Consider the following 8,689-nt stretch of genomic DNA (forward strand, 5'->3'; position numbering starts at 1 on the left):
CATGTGTTATAATCTTCTAAAATGCAGACTCTGATTTCTCCTTCAGGGGACAACTTCCTGGAATGACTGCAGTGACTATGGCAAAGCATTTCTTATCTGGGCATTGGTGCAGAATCCCAGGCCAATTTCCCCTGTAGATGGAGGCAAAAAATGGCCTCATAATGACACCACCACTGTCTCCTCCTTCCTTCTTGCTTGTCTTCTGATTTCCAGAGGAGAAACTCAAGTGACATGCATCTCTATTGGAAAATGATGGTGATGGGCACTGAACTAGCCAAGGCATATATTTCCTGCTCAAAGTCCACCAATCTGTGTTAATTTCTAGAATCTTCAGGATCAGGTCGCTTTCCCTCCCAGCCTCCATCTCAGTCCACTGCCATCTTCCTCCCCCCTCCAGGACTCCACATTTTCTTCCTAGTAGATAGGGAACCCAAGTTCTCAGGAAGCTTCATCAATTCCCTTCAGTCACAATGAAGGAGACTTGCTTTCTTTCCCCAGGATTTCAGCCCCATGAAAACCTGTTGGTCAGTTGGATTTCACCTTGGTTCTCTCTCTTTTCTTCCTTCCTTCCAGCCAGGATAGAGAGAGAATCCTGGTGATGATGATACAATCCTGGACCCAGAGGCATGGTCAGGGGTAATAGTGGAACCTTTATTTGAGTTGAGGCGAGAGAGCAATCTTGAGGAGAGGTTTTCAAGATTTCCACAGCCTGTGTGTACCTGCAAGTTGTGGCCTGGGTCTCAGGGTGTCTTCCAATCACTATGGGTATATGTTTTCTGGGGATCAGTGGAAGGGACCTGATTGAGTAAGGTGGGTAACAAGGACAGTGGTAATACCTGCCTGTCAGGGTCAAAAGGCAAGTGCTTCCACTTGAAGTCATATTCCTCCAACCTCCCTTCCTCATTTTTTCTCCAGGAGTCCTAAGAAAATCTGATCATGAGGCTTCTATACTAGTGGATATGAGTACTAAGTTGAACTCTATCTTTCTATCTATCTATCTATCTATCCATCTATCTATCTATCATTCATCTATCTATCTATCTATCTATCTATCTATCTATCTATCTATCTATCTATCTATCTATCTATCTATCTATCTATCTATCTACCTATCAATCAATCTATCTATCTATCTATCTATTCATCCATCCATCTGTCCATCTATCTGCCTATCTGTCTGTCTGCCTCTCTATCTGCCTATCTATCAGCCCGTTTGCTTATCTATCTATCTATCTATCTATCTATCTATCTATCTATCTATCTATCTATCTATCTATCTATCTATCTATCTAGTGTGAGTTGATTTTTCCACACATAAGGATTCCCACTACAATAACTACCAAGGGGTGATGAAGATCATGTTGAAATCACATGACCATGAGTGGGTCAAGGTTCAAAACCAACATCAGCCTTTTCATAAAATCCTCCATGAAATCTCACACCAGCCTCCACAAAATGCACATTTACCTCAGTACTTCTGTGATTTTTGAAACAATCCAAACTGTCATGTGGGATCACAACAGGCCAAGTGGGAAGACACTGTGGAAGAAGTGGGGGAGGGAGCCCTAGTGTAACTCCTCTACACACCTATCCATTCATTTGGGGAAAATAGATTCCCAGAAGGTGGAAGAGATTTTCTCAGGAATATGGGGCTGTGCAAGGCAAGGAGGTAGATGAATGTGTGTGTTTCCTGCCTGTGTGTCCTGCAGTGTGTCGAATGAAAACTGTCCTCCTTGGGCTATGATGACAGGCCTCTAGAAAACAGGTATATGAGCATATCTTGTTAAAATCCACTGGGATTTCATCAACACTGTGTCACTTTTATTATTGACCTGACTTCTGCCTATATTCCCATATCCATATTTGGCAGGAGATTCTTGCTATTCAGGCCAAGGACATGCCTGTAACTCCAGCTGTTTGAATAGTGAAGATGTGTGGCAATCATGGTTCAAACCCAAGCAGGTAGGAAAGTCCTGGAGACCTTTCATCCAGCCGACCACACAAAGGACACAGGTGCAAATGTGGATCAAGCAATAGGGTGTTAGCAGGGAGAAAAATAACATCTAAGACACAGCAGCCCACCCCTGAGTCCAAGTCCCAGGACATGTCCTAAATAAAAGGAATGTATTAACTCAGTGTCTTTCTCTGACCCTTAGAGAAACAGTAACTTCTCTAGATGTTTCCTAGGACATTCTTTACCAGACACTCCTATGGACTGATCACATTCCTCAAGTGACAGTTGAAAGGAAATGCACCTGGGGACATTAAAGCTCTAGTCATGGGATGAAGAGCACAGTCAAACCCAGGTAACAGAGTCTGAAGTAAATATCTTATTGGCAGAAGTGGAGGAGCTGGCCCTTAATAAGTTCCAGGTAAGACCATGTTTATAGAACTACTTCCAATGACCAACTTTGTTGCTTTCATTGGAGTACAGTGGCTGGTTTTAAAGATTTGTTGATCGAAAACTATGGTTTGAAACCAGCCAGGAAATGGAAAGGTCCCTGTGAGATTGTCATCTCTAATCAGCCAGCAGAGTGCTGGAAAAGGAGAGTTGCTTTGGGCCTGAAAGTGGCAGAGTGCTAGCCTTGAGCTGGAGAGCTGAAGGACAGTGCTCAAGCCCTGAGTTCAAGTCCAGGGACCAACCAAGTAAAATGCCAATGGTGCATTTATTCCAGCATGGAGAAAGGCATTCCAGGGACCCTGGCAATGATGGAGCATCCAGAGACAGTCACAAGCCACTACTGGGATGCCAGAGATGGTGTCAGATCCTAGAATCACTTGGCCCTTCAAAAATTGATCAGAGCCTGGAGGTCACAGGAAGGTAGTTTGTAAGCCTGCCTTTCCAATGCCCATGTTTGTCTATTTTGTAACTGGGCAGGAACTTGTCAGTCATCTATGATAACAGGTAGTGAAAAGCTAACATTATAAAATATGGGGGAGAGCTTAAATCCCAAACCCCCTATATCTGCTCAAGTCTGAATTGGCAGTGACTTTTAGGGTGACACTAGCCACATAAATTTATTTGTTCAGTAAAGGAAAAGTTCCGTGGACCTGAGATTATGTCCCTATTTATTATTATTATTATTATTATTATTGTGAAAATACCATACAGAGGGGGATTATGTCCCTCTTGAGATCTGTCTAAAGGCCTGCACAGGTAACTCAGGCATTGTTAGGGTCACTAGAGATCAGCTTTCCTAGTCAGCCAGAAAAATGCTTTACCAAACCAGATTGCTAAACAGGCTACACTGCTATAGCCCAAGAAAAGGTCTGTGCAGTTGTTAAAAATGAAATGCATATAATTTCCCATTTAGAGCAAATAGTGTTCTTAATGACATCTGATCCTGGCAACCCTTGTTAAAAATGGGTAAAGTTAAAGGTTCCTGGCTAGGTAGGGTCAGCAGAAGATGGATCTTTGTCCATCAACTCCCTTAAGATCAAGAGACAAGAGTGATTTCTGGAAAATGAGGCAGGATAAATAAAAAGGAAAAAGCATAAAAAGCAGTGATAACAACTGTACAAGTGTACAAGTATGCACTTGGAAAAAATAATTATAAGTTCAAGCCTAGAAAATCCTGGCCTTATTTTAAAATACCTCTGATTAGTAAAAAGTTGTCACCCTGATAAATTACCCAGGAGGAGCCACTGCCTAAACTTCCTTAAAAGAAACAGTGGGAGTCCAGCCTGGAAAAGCCAGTGTATAGGCAGGAAAATACTGGGAAGTTTCACAAAAATCAGAAATCAGGTAAAACTTCTTTAACCACTTCGTGCAGAAATTGACAGGTAACCCAGCAGGAGGTGTGACAATCTACCCGAGTCACTGCAAGATACTACTGATGCTGCTGATGCTGATGCTGCCCACCGCCTTGGATAAAGTTCAAGGACAGCCTGGCACCATCTGGAGGAGACTACAGCATTATCATCCTGACCACCTCTACTGTGGTTAAAGTGGACTGGACTCCTTCTTTCCTCATTCCATCACCTGCAACTGATTCCTGTGAAAGATTGCTTTGGATCTGCTTAACCTAAGACTTGGGTTGCAGGACATTCTTTCTGTGGGACATAGATTTGTAAACCTTACCCTGCCTGACCTGGGAAAGAAAGTTCAAAGTCCCTTGACTATATGGGTACCAACCATATGGAGCCAACTTTAACTGCTGGAGAATCCTTATGTTATAGACGCAAACAGCCCAGGCACAAATTCAGCCCTCTTATAGAAAAATCAATGATTTGATTTCATGTACATAAGAAAACAAAGGGAAGAATGAAGTCAGGCGGTCAGGTCTAGCCAGCACCATATTTGGCCACATGGTGGATGGTAGAGTCTGGCATCTTGTTTTCATGCTGGGAGAAGGAAATGCCCTCTACCCATCACCTGCTTCTCAGGTAATGGGCAGGCACTTAGCTGATAGGTTATTGAATCTGTCACTCCAGTGCTTGAAACTGGGAATTTCTGTGGCCCCACCCCCTTCCCTGATCCTATTTAGGCCCAGACCAGCCCAGACACTGTGACACCTTGCCACATGTGTCTCTATGACCTTGTCCTGTGTTCCTGTCTTCCTGGCTCATCTCTGGTCATCATGGTCTCCCAATTCAGCTCTTCACTGGAGCTGAATTGATTTGTTGGAATTGTTTTGTGTTCTTTCTTTCCTCTCTGGCCTGTTTCCTAACCCTGTTATGTGTATTTGGTGGGTGCTGCAGGCATTTGTAACAATGGGCAGCCTGCAGACTGCTAACTCTATAGTAAAGACTCCCTTATTCTATCTTCCAAAATGTGGTTTCTGGGATGATTCACCTTACAACAATGGTAGAAATACAGAGTAGAGCCTTCAGGTCTAAGGCACAAAAGAGCAACTCATTTTCCTTCGCAGGAGGAATTCAGTCAGATGCTCAGATAAAGCCAGAAGTGTTGCTGAGGCTCAAGCACTAGCCTGGAGCACAAAGAGGCTCAGGGACAGAGTCCAGGCCCTGAGTTCAAGGCCCAGACCTGCCCAAAACAAGTGGGATGGGGGAGGGAATAGAGATGTTGATTGTGAGAATGCTGGATTGATTCAGACAAAAAAGTCAATGGGCCGAATACTAGTTCTATGCAGATTTCATGGGCTTATATAGGAAAAAAATCACTTAGGAAAGTAATCAGTATGAAGGTAGCTTCAGAATTTGAGACTTCTTTCTCCTCTGTCTTTTGCCTTCTCTTGGGTATTTTGTATTGCTCTGTGTTTGTCTCTTAATATGCTGTATATATATATATATATATATATATATATATATATATATATATGTATATATACAGCATCTTGAGACATTTATACATAAACATATATAACATAAAAATAAAATATATATACTTTATATATTTTATTTATTATATATAATGAAAAGAGCATATAACATTACAAATAAAGAAAGAAATAGATAGATTTTTTTTTTGGGTCTGGTCATGGGGTCTGAACTCTGGACCTGGGCATTGTCCCTCAGCTCTTCAGCTCAAGACTAGTGCTCTACCACTTGAGCCATAGCCCCACTTCTGGCTTTTTTCATTTTGCTTATGTGGTGCTGAGGAATTGAACCCAGGGCCTCATGCATGCAAGGCAAGCACTCTACCACTGAGCCACTTTCCCAGACCCAGAAATAGATAGATATTATAACATGAATATATCATGCATAAAAATTGAACCCAGGGCCTAATGCATGCAAGGCAAGCACTCTACCACTGAGCCACCTTCCCAGCCCCAGAAACAGATAGATATTATAACATGAATATATCATGCATAGTATGTGAATTAAAGTATATATGAGGGTACTATAAGATTTTGAGTACTGTGTTCTATAATGTAAGGAATTGGAGAATGCAAATGTAATTAGGCACACTGGAATTCAGAAGGGTTCATCTTTGCAAAAGTTTATTTTTTCCTGATTGTGTGAGTCTAGTTCCCCAAATCAAAGTAACAATCACTTCCATGCCCCAGCTGGCTCACACTTCTGAGCCTACATCCTCAGGAGGCTGAGACCTGAGCAGGAAGCTTCAAGGGACAGCCAATTCCACAATGTCCAGGAGACTCCCATCTCCCATGAGCCCCAGCGAAGCCACAAGGAGAGCAGAGCATCATTTGTTACTATCCCAGCCTTATTTGGAAATAATCCCTAGTGACAGAACACACACAAAATATTAAGTCCTATTAAGCCAGTGTCAGTGATTTACATGTGAAGTATACACTCATCCAACTGAAGCTGACCACCATGTATAAGAGACTAACTGTGAGTAATTACCACTGGCAACTTACACAATCAACTTCATAATCTTTTCAAATGTATCACTGAAAGGACAGCCATCTGCAAAGACAGAAGGGAAGGGAAGGGAAGGTCAGAGCACCGGCTCCATTTTGCTTCGGACATCTCCTGACTCTGAGCATAGAGAAGTTGGCAGACAGAACAACTCTATGAAGAACACACCCCACTCATCTCTACTCTGATAGGTATTTCCTTAGAGAGGAAAGGGATGGTGACTTACCTTCCTCCAGAACATAGTGGATATGGTCACCCAGAATGCCATTTTCCTCCATGATCTTTCTCAGCACCGAGTTTTCCTTCTCAGTATGGGTGCTGCCCTTCTGTCCTTCCACATTCAGTGGAGAACTACTGAGTTCCTCATGCATCTTCTGAGGTCCTCCATGCTGCTTCCTGATGCAGAATCCCAACATGTCCCCTTGGCCTCCCCCCAGGGACTCTGCCAGGTCCTCATCTGACCACCTCAATCCAATGGCTTCCATCACCACAGTCAAGCCCAGAAGTTCCTGGTGTTGCTGGGTGCAGGTGGAGGTTAGTGACATTTCCCTGTTAAAAGGAGTGACTTTCCCTAGAGTCCTCAACTTCCATCACAGGATTTCTCAGCTTTCCAATCTTTGAATCTGAGGTGACACAAGCACCATTTTCCAAAGCTCGGGCTCTTGGTCCTCAGCTCGGAGGCCCTGACTCATCAATGAACAGTTGTTCCTGGTTCTGGGCCTGTTCTTAGATAGATGCTGACTGCCATTTCTTTCTCCTGTTTCCTCTTCTAGCATTTGGTTTCAGTTTTGGTGGTTGTGGTGGTCCAAGGACTTGAACTCAGGGCTGGGGTGTTGTTCCTAAAGGGTTGAAGACTTGAACTCAGGGCTTGGGTGTTTTTCCTGAAGGGTTGACAGCCTGCCCCCCACTATTGTCCCACACACAAATAGGGCCCCAGGCAGGACTCCAGGTATGGGGGCCCATGCTGATGTGCAGGTGGAGGGACCCAGCGATGCCCACCCTCTTTGGGTGCTTCTGAGATGCCCCAGCTGTCAACCTAATGGCTTCTCCATTCTCCTCTGCCTCCCTGCCCAGATCTCAGAAAGCCCAACTCCACATAGTCTCCCAGCTACTCTATCTCAATAAACACTCTTCACCTGTGGAAGATCGATCGAGTCCAGCCTGTTCTCTTCCCTCCTCCTCCATTGTCCTAACAGCTCCTGAAGTTACTCATATCTAGTCCTCTAACACTTGAGTCAGGGCTCCCTTCTAGCTTTTTGGTTGTTTGGTTAAATAAGAAGAGTCTGAAGGATCTTCCAGCGTAGACTGGCTTTGAACCCCAGTCTCCAGATCTCAGCCTCCTGTGTACCCAAGTTGAGAGGCCCCCAGCACCAGGCTGGCTGCCTTTCCTCAAGATCCACCTTGCCTCTTCTTTTGTAGGAAGGTCAGCACCGCAGGGATCAGCAGAGTACAGCACATGCATGCACCAGCTCCTCCCTGTACACTCAATGTGGATGCGGCTTCTGCTTGTCCTACCTCATAGCCACACATGGCCCTACTTACCTGCCAGCAAAATCACATTTGCTGTCTGTCAACCACGTTGACAATTTTGAATGACGAATACTCCTGTGTTTTTCAACACTTGAATAACATTGTTTCTTGAGTCTACAAATTCAAGACGAACATTTCAAAATTGAGGGCAATCGATGGTGCATAGTGTTCATGTTCATGAGCACAGTTGCTGCTAGGGGGTTGTGTACTTGAAGCACTTCTACAACTCTCTGTGGCAGAGTGGGGTCCAATATAAGGGGAGACAGTCCCACTACAGGTGGGGCAATTCTTGTCCTCTAAAAGTTGTTCAGATTGCCAGTCCCTTTCCAGCCCCCCTCATTGCTGTCACACTAAGAAAGCAGAAACTCTGCCAAGGGACCCTGAATGTCATCCATAGCAACATGGAAGGCTGGGAAACAGAAGGAGTTATGGGGAGGTGAACTGGGCCTGAGCCCTTGCAAGGTTCAACATCTTGTTCATATGAACTCAGTCCTTGGGGGAAGAATGTGTCTAAGAACCACCCCTCATCTGCAAAATCTGTCTACCCACTAGGACACAGAAGTGGAGGGAGATCCGACTTTACCCCAAAGTATTTTATAAACACCATGTTTCTTTTTAATGCATGGAAAAACCATGTTGGCACTCAGAACCAATCCTTTAACATAACAACAACAACAATGACGAACAGAGTAGTTCTTTTATCCTTAACCATCATTGCATACATTTGCACCAGTTATGAAATGTTGGATGATTCAGATGTAATTTGAGAACCTCAGATTACATACAGTCTTAGAATTAATTTCCTATGTCCACTCTTTGGGTGCTCTGCTGATTTATGTATCAGATTTCTGCCCTGGGCAGTTATCACTTTGTT

This window comes from Dipodomys merriami, unplaced genomic scaffold (assembly GCF_024711535.1).
Source record: "Dipodomys merriami isolate MVZ:Mamm:240054 unplaced genomic scaffold, mDipMer1.0.p SCAF_407, whole genome shotgun sequence".
NCBI classification, from domain to species: Eukaryota; Metazoa; Chordata; class Mammalia; order Rodentia; family Heteromyidae; genus Dipodomys; species Dipodomys merriami.